At 30.2% G+C, this 19916-nt stretch overlaps 1 protein-coding gene across 5 annotated transcripts in view; it reads right to left on the bottom strand.

The window, feature by feature from the left end:
• Nucleotides 1-19916, bottom strand: part of LOC410718 (puratrophin-1) — a 401681-nt gene that overhangs the window by 50076 nt on the left and 331689 nt on the right. The window lies entirely within an intron of this gene.

Raw genomic sequence — 19916 nt, 5'->3', positions numbered from 1 at the left:
TTTTAAATTTTTTTAAGATAGAAAATTGATCTAGGGTAATGCTTCAAGAATAATGAATTGTATTTTTCATTTAATATTCTTAAAAGGTTATAAATAAGAATATATCATATTTTCATAATTATTCTTTCTAAAATTTTATTTGAATTTTGCACTTGTAGAAGGTAGGGTAAACGAAATAATACAGAAAGAAAATTCAATTTAATTTATTAAAAAGAAATAAGACTATTTCTTTGGTAATAAATGAAATAAATCGAGGATATTGTGATTTTGATATCTGAAGAAATGATTTATTTTCAATATTATTCTTTTTTATTAAATTGTTTCTTTCATAAATGTCTTTTTTAATACAATCAATTTATCAAAAGAAATAGATTTTTTAAAAAATTTATAAAAAAAATCAAAAACTAAATGTATATTTATAACTTAAATAATTATTCTTTTAATTTTTTTTTATATCTTGTTTGAAACAAAAATGTCCCTTTCATGCTATCTCTCTTCTATATTGATTTTATATTAAATTATTGATTTTATATATTTTAAATCAAGATTTTTATGTATTTCCTTAAAAATATTTAGCCTTGAATTAAAATGCACATTTTTAATAATATTCTTCTCTGTATTGTATTATTTTAATAAAAAAATTAATATAAATTGACTTGAAATTTGATGGATTTTAATATTCAAAAAAAACAGAGTTAATAAAGATATAAGCAATTATGAAAATATCTGTGTCAATGCTAATAATAGAATCTCAGATAATCTTCTTTTAAACAAGAAAAAATAAAACTTTCTTCCTCTAAGCATAAAATTAATAGTTTAATTTACGATCTCGTTGCTACAATTCTCATAGCATGAATGAGAGACGGATACAAATGAAAATAGAACATGAATTTCAATCGAATCAATATGCAGTCTCACGTTGATTATTTATTGCGCGCTAGCGGTTACTTTTTACAAAGATCACGTCATCGTACGATCACGGAATGCCTGTCATCGTTATATAGACATAGTTTTCAGAAGTAGTACGCGCGTTTTGCTCGAGAAATACCGTTTCATTGATGTATAATCGAATTCATATTATTCACGCGCGAATAATATTGGTCAATAATATCGAAAGAATGTCAAACAATGTTCAAATTCCTCGTTCGCAGAAATAAAAAAAAAAAAAAGAACGAGAATATGTATTCTAGCACACCATATCTCATCATCGTACATCTGTGTTTGTTCTTCATAAAGCAAACACTCGATCCGCTCATTGTGCAACAATCTGTCAACGTAAAAATTTTCGAACAAAATTCACAAATTTTAAATCAGATGTCCATTTTATTCGAAAGATTTACAATGCCCACAAACAGACTTCTAAACGCTATTGGAAATAAAAGATTACTCTTATAAAAAAATATTAAAATATTATTTTAAATAAAACTTAAAAAAACTTAAATTAAATTAACAAAAAAAAAAAAGAACGATGTACAACCAATTTTTTAATATTAAATTAAATCTCAATGTCGCTCCGTTTCGTAATATATTCATTTTTAATTTATTATAAAAAAAAACAATTCAAAGAAACTGTATTAAAAATAATATCAAATACATAGCAACAATCAAATCAATTTCATTACGCGTAAAAAGCGTTAAATTTCGATTATAATCAAAACCATAAATAATCTCCTCTAAATCTGAATTGCAAACGCGAAATATTCCCGTCTCGTCTGGTGCATCCCTTTCGATGCACGCGCAATATATACACGAACCGAATGCGAGCCCCGAGTGCCATATGGCAACGCGGATCGATCGTTGGCTGGGTTTGGCTCGACAGGAGAGGAGAGAATGAAAAACGCGGCGCGCAGGAAAGTGTCCCGCATGGCTCGTTAATAGAGAGACTCTCCTTTGCGCAAGGAAAGGTTGATAAAAGGCGGGCGGACAGCATTTTCTATTGTGCCGTTTCTCGGATTGCATCCGGTGTAAAATTTCACTTGGCTGCTGGTACTGAGCCATCGTTATCGAACCGTACCACGATCGTACTATACCACCTCGTGGTTTTCACGGGTTTTTGCGCGCGGCTCGCCACACGTGAGAGACTGGTTTCGATATTATTCGCTCGTCCCCGATCGAACATGATGCGTCAAATCCTCGTCGACTTTTTGTTAGAAGCAACAAGACGTCTCTCGTGGACGGGGAAATGTATGTATGTACGAAGTTGTTCAGGTTGCGGTTTTTTTCTAAGATTGTTAGCAGTTCTTTGCGAAATATCGCACGCGTTCGTCTCGCTCTTTTTTTAAAAAGAGGAAAATAAGAAAGAAGAATTTCTTTAAATAATATTACGATTTTTCACAGCGGAACGAAAGTTAAAATTATTGCATTGTAAAATTGGAGGAATATGAATGGAATAACTGGTTTATCTCGTACGTTTCGTAGATATGATATAACTTGATTTACGCGAAAGAAATTTTAATAACGCTTATGTGAAATTTGCTTATAAACACTTTTATATAATACAATTGAATATCTTTATATGGTAAATTTTTAAACAATATTATAGAATAATATCACAAATATTTAAAATCATATTTTACGTTGTTTTATATTTTGTATGAATCACAAATCATATTACAAAATTAATATTGTTACACAATAACATATCATTGGATTTTATATATTGGAATTTTATATATTAATAATAATCTATTAATCCTATAAGAAAAATTTCACAAACGATTAAATTATACAAGAGTATGCTCTACAAAAAATATAATCCTCAAAGTTAAAAACGAAAAAAAATCTCTTCCGCGAAGAGATATTTTAATTCGATTCGATGACGCATCAAGTTAACGCTTTGGAAAAAATTAAACCTCCATCCACGTTAGTTTCCACTGGAAAACAGCAGGATCAAAGTTTCTCCGTTTCCCGTCTATCCTTCACGCGACAAATATTTCAAAAAAAAAACCCCACAAAACATCCACAACCTCGAAAATAGACTTGGCCAACAATTCGCAGACTCCAACACGGGGAGAGGAGGCGTTTCTATTTATACGAGTGCGTCGAGCGGAAGAGCGCCCATAGGGATTTTCGAAACGCGCCTTTCGACACGGTGGCACGTGCCCGTCGCCGTGCATATATGCGTTCACGCACGTGCGCGCGAATATTTAATTAATCGGCGTCGGCACGTGAATACGACGACGATACTCGTGGCATCGGCGCCGCCGCGCATGCATATCGACCTTCATTACCGGCCGTGCAAACAGATCGTTATGTTTGCCCGATAACGAAACCGTGAGAAATGACGTTTGCGAATGGAATACAACAATCGATGGTCTTTTGGACGGAATTCTGGTCTTGCTCACCTTTGATCGTTCGACAATGGTTAAATTATGGAAAATATGGTAATGTAGGAAGCGAAATGGGAAGTAATGGATGTAAACGAGGGGTTGGTCGAATTTTACGAGACACAATTTTCTCTCGATAATATTTAAAATCGAAAGAAAGAAACAAGAAAATTGAGAAATGTTTAATGTATTGGGTTGGCAACTAAATAATTGCGGATTTCAGTTGAAGTTGATGACGACCTAATCAAAGCAATAATCGATTCGCATCGTCACAGTACAACTCGTGAGATTGCAGAGAAGCTTCATGTATCGCATACATGCATTGAAAACCACTTAAAACAACTTGGCTATGTTCAAAAACTCGATACATGGGTTCCTCACGAACTGAAAGAAAAGCATTTAACGCAACGCATTAACAGCTGCGATTTGCTAAAGAAACGTAATGAAAATGATCCATTTTTAAAACGACTGATAACTGGCGATGAAAAATGGGTTGTTTACAACAATATCAAGCGGAAAAGATCGTGGAGCAGGCCACGTGAACCAGCTCGAACAACATCAAAAGCTGATATTCGTCGAAAGAAGGTTTTGTTATCAGTTTGGTGGGATTACAAAGGAATTGTCTATTTTGAACTCTTACCACCCAACCGAACGATCAATTCTGTTGTCTACATTGAACAACTAACGAAATTAAACAATGCAGTTGAAGAAAAGCGGCCCGAATTGACAAATCGAAAAGGTGTTGTATTCCATCATGACGATGCAAGGCCACACACATCTTTGGTCACTCGGCAAAAATTATTGGAGCTTGGTTGGGATGTTTTGCCACATCCACCATATAGTCCTGACCTTGCACCATCTGATTACTTTTTGTTTCGATCTTTACAAAACTCCTGGAATGGTAAAAATTTCAATAATGATGATGATATCAAATCGTACCTGATTCAGTTTTTTGCTAATAAAAACCAGAAGTTTTATGAACGTGGGATTATGATGCTGCCTGAAAGATGGCAAAAGGTCATTGATCAAAATGGACAACACATTACAGAATAAAGTTATTTAGTTCCATGAAAAAATTGTCTTTGATTTTCTAAAAAAAATCCGCAATTACTTAGTTGCCAACCCAATATTAATATTGTATCATTAGAAAAAGCAATTTTAAATAAGATCACTACCATTTAAGAATTTTTATTAGAAATTAGATAAACACGATTATAAAAGAAATTTTGATGCTAAAAATTTATGTAATTGTTTAAAAAAATAAAATTATTCAAATGATTTTTTTTTTAAATTCATACACTTTCAAATATCTTATATAATTAGAAATTTAAATTATATTTCCAATACTGCAATGTTAAATTCTCTCATATTCACAACTTCCTCGTATTTTCCATCTTTTTTCGCACATTTTTTTAAAGCAAGAATATTACTACGTTTATGAACTAAAAGAGAGAGAAATAGCAAAACGACAAAATCGCGTGTAACAGGTACAAAACGGACACGACCTGGTCACAGCGCATTCATCACCCATGAATCCACGCTGAAAGGATATTATTAAGGATCAACGAGCATCCTCTCGGTCGGCGATAAATTACTCGGCCGCGAACGACAGTCGACGAGCACGGATCACTTTTCCCACCATCGACGAGCTCGAATTCTCTACGAGCGTCAAATTGTGGAATCAATGGAAAAGGTACGGTTTATGATTATGAAGCGAACCGAGGATATAATTAGAGCCTTGGGACATCACCGTTAGACGATTTTCCAGCAAGGAATATATATATATATATACTCGTGAGTATACAACTCGTTGACCCTGGACGATTAATTTATTATTCTCGATGCATTTCCTTGGGAATAAAAAAAAGTAAAAATTGCAGAGCAAGGCGGAGGTTTAAACTCGTCTTGACCTTGGGATCTCTCGATCATGGGAGTGACATGATTCCGAGACAGAGAGGAATGTCTCTTGGTATTTCAAGGACGAATGATTACGGATCGGAGTAGCGGTTGATGCGAATCGATATGGAAAGAATCTGATTTGTCTTCACGGAGAGAAATAACCTTATCGATTTCCAATAAGCGCATACCCTTCTTCTCTTTTTCGAACATTTTTAACAACGAATGAGAATGGAAAATCATATTCCTCTTATTATATATCTTATTTACTTTAAATGAATAATTGAAAAGAATAATAAGTTTATTAAATTTCGATGTTTACTAACAATTAAAATTCTATGTTACAGGAAAAATTGTGACAGTTTTATAAATATAAAAATCGTTTTGAAACATATATCCTGTTTTTAATCTCGAAATAATTAATACGTGCATTTTACTACTAAAGAATATCTATATTATATTTTATTCACGTTTTGATTAAAATAGTTATAATTAAGATCGAAAATATTCTTTCATATAAGTTAATGTAATAGAAAACAGCTTTTAAGCTTCTCGAATTTTCTGTCATTTTTCATCGATCGAGAATCGAAGTTACGATCGATGATTGTTTCTAATGAATGACAATGGGCGTGTAACGACGCCCCATCCGCGTGCATATTTCAATGGAATCGTAATCGATGTTCAGTGGAAGATATGCAACCTGGTACAATACGATACCGCGTGTAGAAAGGATCAAGTTCTCAACGAGGGAAAGGAGATTCGAGCGAGATCAATGTCTTTGAGAACGAGTTAGATGCCAAAGCTGGAGCGAGTTCACGGAATCACGAAGTCGTAAACACACTTTATTTTCTTCACTTGCATCTTGTTATGATCCACAAGCAAATTTTTATTTCCAAGAATTTGATTGTCAATTTTAAAACTAAGATCTTTATTCCTCTTAATCTTTGCAGTTATAAAATTTTATAAAAAAAATTATTTATTAAAAAATCTAGTTTAAATCTGAATGTCATTTCAAATTCATAAGCAACCAAAAATTACAATGAATCGAAATTTTAATTTTCTTATCGTATATCATAAAAGAAATTTTAAAAAAGATTCCATTTTAAGATTTAAATCCATCTTCGCTTAAATCAAAAGATTTTTTTTACCAATAACTTGAAAATTAAAATTAATTACCGTTTATATATAAAGAAAAAAGTATATAAAGTATAATATAAATATATAAAGAAAAAAGTGGCTCAAAATGGCGACATATTTTAAACTTGTAAAAAATTAATTATTCGATGAAAAAAAAATCATAATAGAATCTAATCAACAAATTATTAATTTTGTCTAACGCCAATATAAAAATATAGAAACAACGCAGAATTTCAATCACGATCTTTCCAAAAATTCCCATCATTTCAATCAATCAACATTAAAAAAAAAAAGAATCCTGTTTATAATCCTATCGAGTTGCACTCGTAAAGAAGTGAGAGAATACAGGAATCTAATCTCGTATCCTTTAAGCTCTCTCTCCCGCCACGGTTAAATTGGATTCGTTCGAGACAATTCGGTGGCAATTGATTCCAGTTAGCGTTATCCTTTCGAACGAAAGAAACAGATAAAAAGGAAAAACGATCTCGATCGTTTGATGACAATGCAACGCGCCGCCGCTAACTCTTCGATCGTCCTTTTCGCTGAATCGGCGCACGGACACTCCCTTAATCGGCTAACGAGACGCTCAAGTATGAATCCCCTCGCTGAGCCCGGATTACAAGCCACTTTCATCGCAACTATGCTATTGTGCGTATGCGCATTACATATTCGTTACGCGGATCTCGGCACTATATTCTTCGAAGCTAAGAAGGTTCACTGGACTTGACTTGAGGCGTCCTTGAAGGAGGCCCGAATTGCGACACTTGTTGCTAGAACTCGTATCGTGTCACATCAAGTTAATAATTTTACATCATACATCATATTCGTGAGAGGTAATTAAAAGTTTTAATTAATAGCAGCATAATGATTCGTATAAATGGCGCGAAAATAAAGTTGTTTAAATTTGTGATTTATTTTATTACTCTTTGAAACGAGCGTCGTGGCAATTATGTTCTTCTCGTACGTGTAATATTCAATTTCTAAAATTTTAATAAAATTCTACTTAAAATATTTTATACTTTTCTGATATTTAGATCCTTAATTTATAACCCGTGGAAAATATTAAGAGAGAGTCAAAGCTGAGAGAATATTCGTTTGCAATAATTTTATAATTTTTATAATTTTTATAAAGATATATAATTGAATTTCAAAAGGAAAAATTGGTTTAAATTTATTTGGTATTTTTAGAGGATCTTCTTCTAAAACAATGATTATATATTTATCATTTTATTGAATTAAATTCGTATCGTTCGTAAATAAATATTTTGTTCCACGAAAAATCCTGTGGAAGGATTTATAATTCATGCAATTAAATCATTGTCCAATCGAAATGATTCGAAAAGTGTGTAATCACAGAGAGTTGTGCACTTGATCGATTGGGTATTGATAGAGGTGTATAAATGCACAATCTCGCAATCGAGGGAACGTGTAATTACACACAAGTTATAGCCGCATTCCTCATGCATGTAACCTCTTATAAATCAATACTAAAACACGAAATAGCTAGTCTTTGCTCAAGGGAAACATGTTTTATTATTCTCTCTTGTAAGATATTCGTGTTCCCAACGTTTTGGAATGGAAATTTTCGGATGAAAGTTTCTTCTCATCTCTACGACTCTCCAGCGAAAGTATCTCGATTCAGAAAGACAAGTTGTGCTCGTATGAACCCATTGAAGGACAATAATCCGTATAATAAAAGCAAACTAGTTTCTCCCATTAATTGTCGAAATTCAGATTTAAAATAAATACGTGTAGTATTTCACTCGTATATAATTCTGAATATTTATTCAAATAATACAAATTCAGCCAAAGTTTATTTATTTAATGAAAATTTCATTCCAGTTCAGTGGAAAATCTCAATTTTAATAAAAAAAAAAGAGATAAACTTTGATAATTTGAATCGTAATTTAAGAATTCTATGATTATAATTATGAAAGAAATTTCAAAGATTAACATAAAATTTACTTCTGAATTACTTGTTTAGATAATTATTAATTGTAAATTTGATTCTACAAAATAAATTTTTATTTCCATAAATTGAAATTTACAATGTCGAAAATCAATCCTTTTAACGAACCATATCATATTTTCAAATAATATTTTTTCTTTTTCGTTCCACGTGCATATTTAAAGCTAATCCTTTCAATATTATTATTCGTTTATTTACAGCTTTGATCGAATTTTCTTTCACTCCAAGATTTCAATTTTTCCCTTAAATTCCGATGTTCGACCATACGGCATTCAAATTCAATTAACTTGGATCGAATCTCGAAAATAAAAATATCGTAATAATACGCAATAATATTTCCACGAAAGTGGAATCGAAAATTCCAAACCTGTGTAACAATCTTCTAGGTCTTCACCTCGAATGAAACAGCACGAGTGATGTTCGATTGCTCGTTTCTAATCTAGATCATTCGTGTATTATTACACGCGGGAGGAAGTGAAGGAAATCATTAATTACACGCGTCTCAAAAAAGTCTGCACTGCAAAAAGACGGAGAGATTCACAGAAAGATTGGATGATCATCGGGTGTGGAAGACGAGCGAAACGTTGCAAAATAAAATCGACGTTCTCTCGTTTCGTTTTACGATAATTCCGGAGAACCGCGTGGAGCCGCGTGGCCGATTTAGTTGAACTCGAAAGTGTAGTAACCCAGTGGCACGAATACTCGTGGCGGGGATCTCGTTCCCCGACACTTTTCTCGTGTTCGTGAGTGAATGTCGAGCAACTGTCTGAGCCTATGCTCCTTTGCCCATTGTATGCCAAATATTCTGTGCTCCTTTTGCGTCACAGGTGATGGATAAAAAGCGAATCGAGTACGGCCTTCGACGCGGATGATCCTGCGAATGACAATTCACGTTTCTCTTCATTTTCAAGTGTTTCACCACAGGGACGTGCCGTTTATCCGTCGAATACGAATTAAGTTTCGCGATATGTTGGTAAACTGAGAGAAAAATAAATTCGATCGTTGAGCTATGTATATTTCGAAGAAATTTATTTTCATTTTGGTCGAAATATCTTTTTCGAAGAATTCGTATTAGGATGAACATTATGGCGTCCAATATGGCAATATTTTTAGAGTTTTGATGAAAATAATAGAGATGAAGGAATGGAAGAATGGTATTTTTTAAGAAATATTACAACTCATTTATTGCACGTTATTGGCTGTCATTTTTGTGTTATGTACTTGATTAATTAATTTATTGAATTATATACGTGAAAATAAGTAAATGCTTGTAAAAATATAAGTGAAATATTATAATTTTTTAATAATAATTAAGTAATGAATGGTTGAGAAATTTTAAGTAAATATAATTATTGTCACCCAATTCAAATAAATTATTGAAATATGAAAATAGTAAAGAAAACTTGATATTCGTATCGTTGAATGAATTACAAATTCTGCGACATTTAAATTTATTGAAGATTATAAAAATTTTTAGTAAATCTATGAATATGATTTAGATGAAAAAAAAATATATTATACATATGTATTTAAATATTTACGAGAAATTTCACTTCAAATAAATATATTTCATTTATGCATGTGGAATCGAATATTTATTCGAAAAATCACTAAATTAAATATATAAGTATAAAAGCTTTTTCTTATTACCTTATTATGTGAATCATATGAATAAAGTAATTGCTATTATAATAAGTATTATTATATATAATTTTATAATATCACTTGAAATATTTATTTAAATAGATTTTTATTTTTATTATCGTTGCAAATTTTATGAATATATTTCATTTTGAAATCTTCAATTTTTACGACTCGTTACTCATATTTTGATATCTCGATAATCTTATTTATAGATTATATTTTTTATTTAAATTAATCTTATTTTATAATCTCATAAATCATAATAGGACGATTTTTTTTAAATCAATGACTTAATTGTTATATGACAAATTGTTATATAATTTGAAATTCTGACGAATTTAATTAAAGATAAAAATAATTAATACGTAAAATATATAAATTTAAATACTAGAATATTAAATTTTCAAGAATTTCGATATTCTAAAAAATTCCAACATTTCTCAAATAACGAGAGGAATCTGATTATTATGAATTAATTTCCAAAAAAAAAATCCTTCAAGTTTTCACATTCTCGCATATTTCCCATTATAAAACAAAATTTAAGGATTAATAGCTATTTATCAATTTCAAACTTCGAAGAAATAAATTATACATACTCATACAATAAAATCTTTCAAACGGATCTTTTTTCCTATCCTTCGTTCGTTCAACTAGCTAATGATACGAATCGTTCAAGGTGCTCTCGTATTATTTACTTCGATCAATCGCTGTTTCCCCGTAATCTTGAATGCAAATCGGTAAAATAGAGACCGACATTAACCGGCTGAGGCCGTGCAATGTAAATAAGTCGATGAAATATCGGATGGACGAAATTATCCGCGATACCAGATAGAGATACGCGAGTTTGTTAACGACTCGTGTACGTGTAAAATTCTCCTAGGTTAGAGGTATGGAGAAAAGAGGAAGAAATTCGTTTCGAACGAAAACGGTTCCTCCATCGAATGAGGTTCGATTCGGCGTATTACGGTACATACGGGCGAGCCGATCTATGGACTCGTTTAAAAATCTTCGACGCCAGTCTCGAGTTAAAATACGTGCTCTTCATGAAAAATGAATGGATGACCCGATGGCTTATGCGCCATTACGCGGCGTGTACCTGTGCCGCGTAGAAATGAGTGGAAAACGTAACTGTACCTTAATATTCCTTTAAGAGATGTCGTCGAAGGAAAACAGGCTCTGGCTCTTTTAAGCCTCTTTGTCCATCGCCGCTTAACCCTTTACTATTATTATTTTCGAATATCCATCGAAATTTAGAGTAATTTAAATTAAGCATGACGTTAAAATTTATAATTATAACTCGTGTTTTATTTTTTCATCGTAATATTTTCAAAATTCAAAGATATTTCGATCTGATAAAAAAAGTGAGGAGCGAAATGGAAAGATTAATTTATAATTTATTTTTATAAATATTTTTAGTAATAGTCATGTAAATTGTTTCAATCATTTTACTAGAAAATTGCGATGCATAAATTTACTCTTACAAATAATTTTTAGTGGATCTTAAAATAATTATGTATTATTGTTACGAGTAAATATTCGTATTAATTTTTATGCACAAGTAATTAATTATAATTTAACGAATACGTTGTTATGATCGTATAAAATGTAAATGATATTCGAGTAAAAATAGTCCAATAATAATAAAGGATAAGTGAGAGCATTCTTACAGGCTCTGGCTCTTTTAAGGCTCTTTGTCCATCGCCGCTTAACCCTTTACTTATTATTATTTTCGAATATCCGTAAAAAAAAAGATATTTCGAAATTTGGAGTAATTTAAATTAAATATGACGTTAAAATTTATAATTATAGCTCGTGTTTTATTTTTTCATTGTAATATTTTCAAAATTCAAAGATATTTCGATCTGGTAAAAGTGAAGAGCCAAATGCAAAGATTAATTTATAATTTATTTTTATAAATATTTTTAGTAATAGTCATGTAAATTGTTTCAATCATTTTACTAGAAAATTGCAATGCATAAATTTACTCTTACAAATAATTTTTAGTGGATCTTAAAATAATTATGTATCTATTATTGTTACGAGTAAATATTCGTATTAATTTTTATGCACAAGTAATCAATTATAATTTAACGAATACGTTGTTATGATCGTATAAAATGTAAATGATATTCGAGTAAAAATAGTCCAATAATAATAAAGGATAAGCGAGAGCATTCTTACGGCTTTTAGTTACGGCAATTTATTAGATATTTTAAAAAGCGTGTTTTTTAAAAAAGACCTCGTTGAATAAAGCAGCGAACAAAAAGAATCGATTTGGTTCACTGCGAAGTCAAATAATTGGCCTTAATTTATCGGCATACTTTTGCGCGCTATCTCTCTCCGCGTTCATTAAACTTCCTATCCTTCGAACGAGTTTCACGCCGGTATATTTAAATAAATATTGGCCTTTGATATTTTCGATAGAACTAGAACCGACTGGAAAACGGTTATTTTCACGGAAATCCTTTCGAAATTTCTTTTTTTTTTTTAATCCACGAGTAATAATTGAAATACACGAATGATTATAATTTTTATTATTAATTCTCAATTGACGATAATTTAATCCTTATTTGAACAATTTTAGATAACTCGACGAGAAAACAGGTAGAATAAATATTAAACTAATTAATTAGATCGAATTGAAATTATTATATTCAATTTAAATTTTTTAATATCATTAATGTTTTCTATAATATTAAAATATACGTTAAATCGGTGTTTTAGATATCGAGAGTTGAATTGAATTTTTTAAAAAGTATCTCATAACCGAAGTCACGAAGATATCTTAATCGAAGAGAAATCAAAATATTTTTTTCATGCGCGTATCTAATAGTAGTTTAAAAATTGTGCAAGCCACGTTTTTGCATCACTTTCGTTAGGTCGACACTTACCTATCCACTCTCTTATTTCAGTGAGATATTCAAAACTTAAGGTTCGTGTATAAACGGTAAAGTCTTCTAAGTAATTTAGAGTAAAAGGCGTCGAGCGTGACAAATGTGTTTGGAAAAGAAAATGGTAATACGCGTAGAAAAAGCAAACGAGAATATCTATAGGATACATGTATATATTTTCAAAGGAGAGAGAGAGAATACTGCAATGGAAGAGCACACGAAGAAATTAGAGTAACACCATTATGGAAAAGGCTAGCAGTATGAATTTTAATAGGTAGCTGTGTAACCACGAGTCGTGTGTGTTATAATAACATCTGCATTTAAATGTCACGTTCGAAACGAGAGGAATTTCTATACTTATTCTAGGATCTAATATTAAATTTATCGTCGTTTCACTCGAACCTCTCCTTTTTCATACCAGAGAAACATTATTTCGAATAATATGTTATTTTCATCTATAATTATGTGAAATAATTGTTTCAAATAATTTAAAATATTATTTCAAAAGTTTGCAACTTAGATAGAAATAAATTCATTTATAGTTTAATTTCAGAAATTATTATAATTCCTATCTGTTAATTAGGAAAGATGTAATATCAATATTCTTTATTACGTGCTATTATCTTGTGCTATCTCTATTAATTAATTTTTTAGTGACTCATATTTGCTAGATTTATCAGATTTATTAAACGTAAAAATTTATTTATATATATTATTATAGAGGAGAGTTGTCTAGAATCAAATAGTATTTATTTTTCACTTTCATAATAACTTTTTAACTTCAGATATATTCATATCTGATAGAAAAAATAAAAATTAGTGTTGTTTGATATTAAACAACCTATAATATCTTATATGATTACATTTTAACATTAAAAAAAATTTCTGATAAATTAAAAAAATTTGCAACAAATATTAACCTCTTATTAAAAATAAAACTTAGAGATTTAAAATTAATTAAAATTTATTCACTTCTAATATCCTCTCGAAAGAAATTATCAAGAAATATTCATCTATTAACGTAATAGATAATACAAGATTACCATGATATAATTATCAAAAAAGCAAATAGCTCATTCGAATAAATTTAATCAAATCTCATATCATTTCTATTAGAGCAATGTGTAAATAATAATATAATAATTCAAAAATAAAATATTATATACATATTAAAAAAAAAAAAAGAAAAACCGTGAAAGTTAAATTCTCGTCGATTTATTTAATCACGGCCGATAGATGGCTGTTATTAATTCACTCTAACCGGTCGTAAAGCAAATCGTCGGGGGAAAACGGCGTGCAAAAAAGCTTGATTACATCCAGTTATGCGAGAGAGAGAGAGAGAGAGAGAGAGAGAGAGAGAGAGAATCGCGTTTCCCCATGGGGAGACAAAAAGCGTGCAACGCTAACGACGAGCTCAACCCAAATATAAGAAATTCCGAGGGGATCGGGTGCGCGAGACAGGCCAAGACAAATCCATGTTGTACATTGCAAATCCACGTATGTACAAGGTATTTCAAGGTCTTCTCTTTTCTTATGCGTTAAGCTCACCGTGACCCGTTACATTTGCGCGATGGAAGAAGGCGTGTCGTTTTACGGTTTCCTCCTCTTGAGTAATCGCGAAAGCTCGATTGCGTAATGCGATATTAACAATTTATTTGACATCGATATTCTGCCGTGTATATGTATACATTATACTTCCTGTCCAATATTGCAATGTAAATATGTAAGTAAATGTTCAAAAGAGTATTGTTAAGAGTATTATAAGAGATTATGAGAGTATAATAAGAGTATTGTTAAGAGTATTATAAGAGATTATGAGAGTATTATAAGAGTATTATAAGAGATGTATAATATATATAGAAATAAATAAATATATAAGTAAATAAAACTCTAAAAGAGTATTATTAAGAGATATATAATATATATAGTAATAAATAAATATATAAATACATATCTCAAAGAGTAATATTAAGAGAAGTATAATATATATAGTAATAAATAAATATATAAGTAAATAAGACTCCAAAAGAGTATTATTAAGAAATATATAAGTAGATATATAGTAATAAATAAATATCCAAAAGAATATTATTAAGAGAAATATAAATAAAATAAATATAAGTAAGTAAATATCCAAAAGAGTATTATTAAGATATATATATATATATATATATATATATATAATATATATAGTAATAAGTAAATATATAAGTAAATATCTCAAAGAGTATTGTTAAGATATATATAATATAGTAATATCTCAGAGTATTATTAAGAGATATATAATATATATAATAATAAATAAATATATAAATAAATATTTTAAAGAGTTTTATTAAGAGATATATAATATATATAGTAATAAATAAATATATAAGTAAATATCTAAAAGAATATTATTAAGAGAAGTATAATATATATAGTAATAAATAGATGTATAAGTAAATAAGACTCTAAAACAGTATTATTAAGAGATATATAATATATATAATAATAAATAAATAAATGTATAAGTACAAAAAACTCTAAAAGAGTATTATTAAGAGATATATAAGTAGATATATAGTAATAAATAAATATTCAAAAGAATATTATTAAGAGAAATATAATAAATAAAATAAATATAAATAAATATCCAAAAGAGTATTATTAATTCAATATATATTTAATATTTTAAAGTTTAGCAATAAATTGTGAAAATGATTTAACGTTAATGTTTTCTTTGCAATATCTTTATTTTTATAGTAAGTGGAACAAAAAAACAATTGAAACATTTTATCATATTTCATTAAACAATTCTTTTTTTTATCACTAGTGCTAGAAAAAAGGCATAATTTACATTTTCTATAAAAGTGTTGAAGAAATCATGCATAATGTAACAACAATTTTTTATTTTGCCTTTTTTCTTTAAATAATATTTGCATTAATGATTATTGCTCGATCGACTTTTATAACATTTTTTGCACATGGTCTGTCGACGGAAAAGGAATCGATAAAAAAATACCTATACCGCTTTCAATAAGAAAATATGACTTGTAAAAAGTACTCGAGTTTATTTTAAGAATGAATTTAGTGACGTAATATATTCTAACTTTACTTTTTTCTTTATTCTATCCATGTGTTCGTATTATTCCTTTTCTCACTCGTTTGTAAAAGTTCTAAAAATTTAACTTTTAAAAATAGTGATTTTCTGATTATATGATAAAACTGAAATTTTAACTTTTTTTTTTGTAACTTCTATAAGCAAAGAACCACACGAATTTCCATAGAAATTTTGCAATATTATCGCGAATAGACGTCTCATTAAGATGGCTCCCACGTTCGTCGAAGAACAATGTGCATCGCGATTCATGGATCGATTCTATAAAAATTGAGGGATTACGCGGTGCAAACCGGATTCGACAAATTGTACTTAAGATTGCAAAATTTGAATGCTATTATGAAATTTTATTTTCAATGGTGTCATTTGAAGATGCAGGATACATTTATTTGAAATAATAACAATTAAATAATTATATCAATAATATCTCATTACTCAACACCTAAAAAAAAGAAAAAATAAATTTTAAAATTAAATCTCAGATAAACATTATTTATTTAATTACTCTCGAAGCAATCTCATAATCCTGACATCTCATAGAACAAAAATCTTACAAAACGAAATGGAATCGTTAAAAGAATATCATTATGAAATCGAGAATATTAATTTCTAAAGTTGAATAATTTCCAAAGCAATTTTTCCATTGAAAAAAAAAATCGAACACCTTTCAATATCATTAAAACGAATAAGAAGAAATCGAATTAAAATAACTCGTATTACAATTCGTCCAACGAAGGAATAAATAACTACGTTGTTCACTTATCTTTGCCAATAAACTACCTACCCTAAAAAAACCTTAATATCATTAAAATGAATACCTAGTATACCTAGTACAACTCGGAAAGAGTTACCCCAGAAAACGAGGAAGAAGACCCGGAAGACTCGTCCCACCTCTTAACGAGGAGGCATCGGGTGGCGTCGTTCCACTTCACTCGTCGATTAACCCACATATCAGTCGAGCCACGCTTTATTTTTTCGTGTTACACCTACGCTACGTGCGGCCAGCTATGCGTAACAACGCGTGTGGCTCCATCTCTGTCGAACGATTCACCCGCCTGTATATATATATATATATATTAATGGGTTAACGCATCTCGTTCCTCTTCGATCGATTCCTCCCGGATACGACGATGTTTTTAATACAGGTAAACGCGTGTTCCCTTATTTTTCGCGCATCCCTCACGATCGATCAAGTGGAAGCTCATTCGATAGGCAATTTGCTCGTTGTCTTTTATCCTTTAATGATGGATGGAGATGTTTCGAGGACGTAAGAGGAATATATATTTTCTTTTTATACAATTTTTTTAAAGCGAATTTAAGACAAGATGAGTTTTCTTTTTGCACAATTAATGAGAAGATATAAATGTTAGAAGGAATATATAAGAATAAATTATCAATATGTTGTCTAATTTATAATTTGTCAAATTGTTAATATTAGTTAATAAATTATTGTGCAAAATATCGCTCTAAATTTTTCGATATGAATTACATTTGAAAAGATCAAATATGCATATTGATTATACATAAAATCTTACGAAAATTCATTCGAGCAAAATGAAGTGATTTCTGATGAGTCTGAAACAGTCATTAAATGTTCATAACACAATGACATCACATAAATCAAAATCGAAGTTAAGGCTCAACCTAAACAGCCTCCTCCTCTTATCAAATCAATTACATTTAACAACGATGTTGAGCATAAATTTCTCATCCATCTCATCCACTTAGGATAATCAATATTAGCGGAGAAAAAAATCGCCTCGACAGATGTTGCGTTCATTTTCGAGAGGGATCCACCATCCCTCGAATCTATCGGGAGTTTTGGGTGGGCGTTGCGCGTGGAACGGAGCCAGATCAGGCGATTAAGCTTTTTCCAGCCACGGGAGAGCCTTCTGAGGGAGGGGAGTAGAGGTAATAAAATTCGAGCGCCCAATTTTCGCGGACGCGGCTCTCGGATAAAACGGCCAATCGAATTGGTCGACGATCACTCAAAATGGAATATCTTGTCATTCGAATGTGAAAGTGGAGTATCGATCCTAAGAGCGATGGACTCGTGGAGGCATTAAACGCGATCTATTATTCGTGAAAATTGTAGAGGGAAATGTATCGCCTAGCTTTATTCGCCAAGATTTAAGAACGTATATAGGGTGTCCCAAAATTAACGCAAGATTTGAATTTGCCGCCATTTTTGCATCAAGTTGTTGGCAATTCTGAAAAAAGAACAATTTGACAGCTGAGAGTTTAGGATTAGTAAAAATGGAGCATTATGCTATATATACAACAACGTATCTTCATTATCGAATAATATTTTAAAAATAATGAAAGTTTGGCAGCCGCAGTTCGAAAATTTTATACAAAATATTCACGCATTTTCACCTTTATCGAATACTTTATGATTCACTTAAAAAATAAATATCTAAAAACTCTCTTTTATATTTAATTCAAATCTTGCGTTAATTTTGAGACACCCTTTATTTCTGACACTTTCAGATTTATTTTATTTATTTAAAAATCTAAGTTTTAATATTCGTTCAAAAAGCTTGTGAAAAAATTTTTATCCAATATATTTTATTATTTATATATATATTTTGTTACTTGAATAAAATTTTGAATTTTGATTTTGAAGATTAAAGAAAAAGGATTGATTCGTATTTCTTTTTTTTGACATTCATATATTCGTGAAAACAATTCTTTTATCTATTAATTGATGAAAAGAAAAAATTAATCAAATTCTTGTCCTTCTTTTTTCCTTCGTATCAATATTTAAAAATAATATTTCATTTGTGCCTTAAAAATACTCGGTTCTTTGATACGTATATTACATCATCAAATGATTCATAACTATTCAACACATTCAATGTTACAATATATGCATTATGGAAATTTCTTATTTTACTTTAATGCACGATCTTATGAATTTTTCCAAAAAAATAAAAAATGATATTTTGCTTTTATATAATCAATATATACAGTCATTTTGAATTTCATTTTTATCAAAAATCAATATCCTAAATCACTTCGATTTAAATATTGAATACATTAATACTATATCTCTACACTTTTACAAGAACAAACACAGACTTTTGCAATCATATGATAAAAAAACTTGGCAATAAAATCAAAATAACAACTCGTAATCCCCACCACGATTGATCATTTCATCGAAAGTTGGAAAGTTTCATCGAATCTGTTCGCAGAATCGAGAAGCAAATGGATAAATCGCTCGAAAAAATTTCAATAATTCCATCAATAATAATAATCGCTCTCAGAATATTTTCATTCCTGTTTCCAATATTCTCATTAACTAATTAACGACCAATTTCTCGCGCGTCTTAATCGAACGATTTTGCAGGGCGTCGGGGGGAGATGAAAACGACGGGGTTAACGAGCATGACCGCCTTGTGCCGATTCGAGCATGTTGCAATCGCGTTTTCGAAACGATTTCCCGATCGCGATTCGCGACACGCGTCCACTCTCCACCGGATATAACGCGTCGCAATCATCGTTCCGCGAGCGAACACATTGGCCGAGGATACACGTTGGAAAGTCGGATCCTTCTCGAGGTGATCGAAAGGAAAGGAAATCGTTATCTTGTTCGTGCTAAAATTTGTTTGGCTTTAATTGGGTTTCGTAAACGCTCGAAGATTATAGTATTCGAAAGGTATTCGATTTTAATTGTTTGCGAGTTCACAAGTTCAGGATATAATGAAATACTTATTAAGAACGTAGACAGATTGTTTGTGAAAATATGAAACACTTTTGGAGGATAAAGTTTGTATGGACATTAAAAAAAGAAGGTATAGTTCAAAATTACAAGTATTTTAAGTTTACATTAAATAATTATATATATATATATATAATATATATGTTTGTATATGTATATATGTATATAATATGTATATATATAATATAAATTATATATAATATAATATGTATAATATGTATATAATATA

Source organism: Apis mellifera, linkage group LG1 (assembly GCF_003254395.2).
Source record: "Apis mellifera strain DH4 linkage group LG1, Amel_HAv3.1, whole genome shotgun sequence".
In the NCBI taxonomy this organism is placed as follows: domain Eukaryota; kingdom Metazoa; phylum Arthropoda; class Insecta; order Hymenoptera; family Apidae; genus Apis; species Apis mellifera.
The sequence above is the reverse complement of the archived record's forward strand: the minus strand, read 5'-3'. Positions and strand labels throughout refer to the sequence as shown.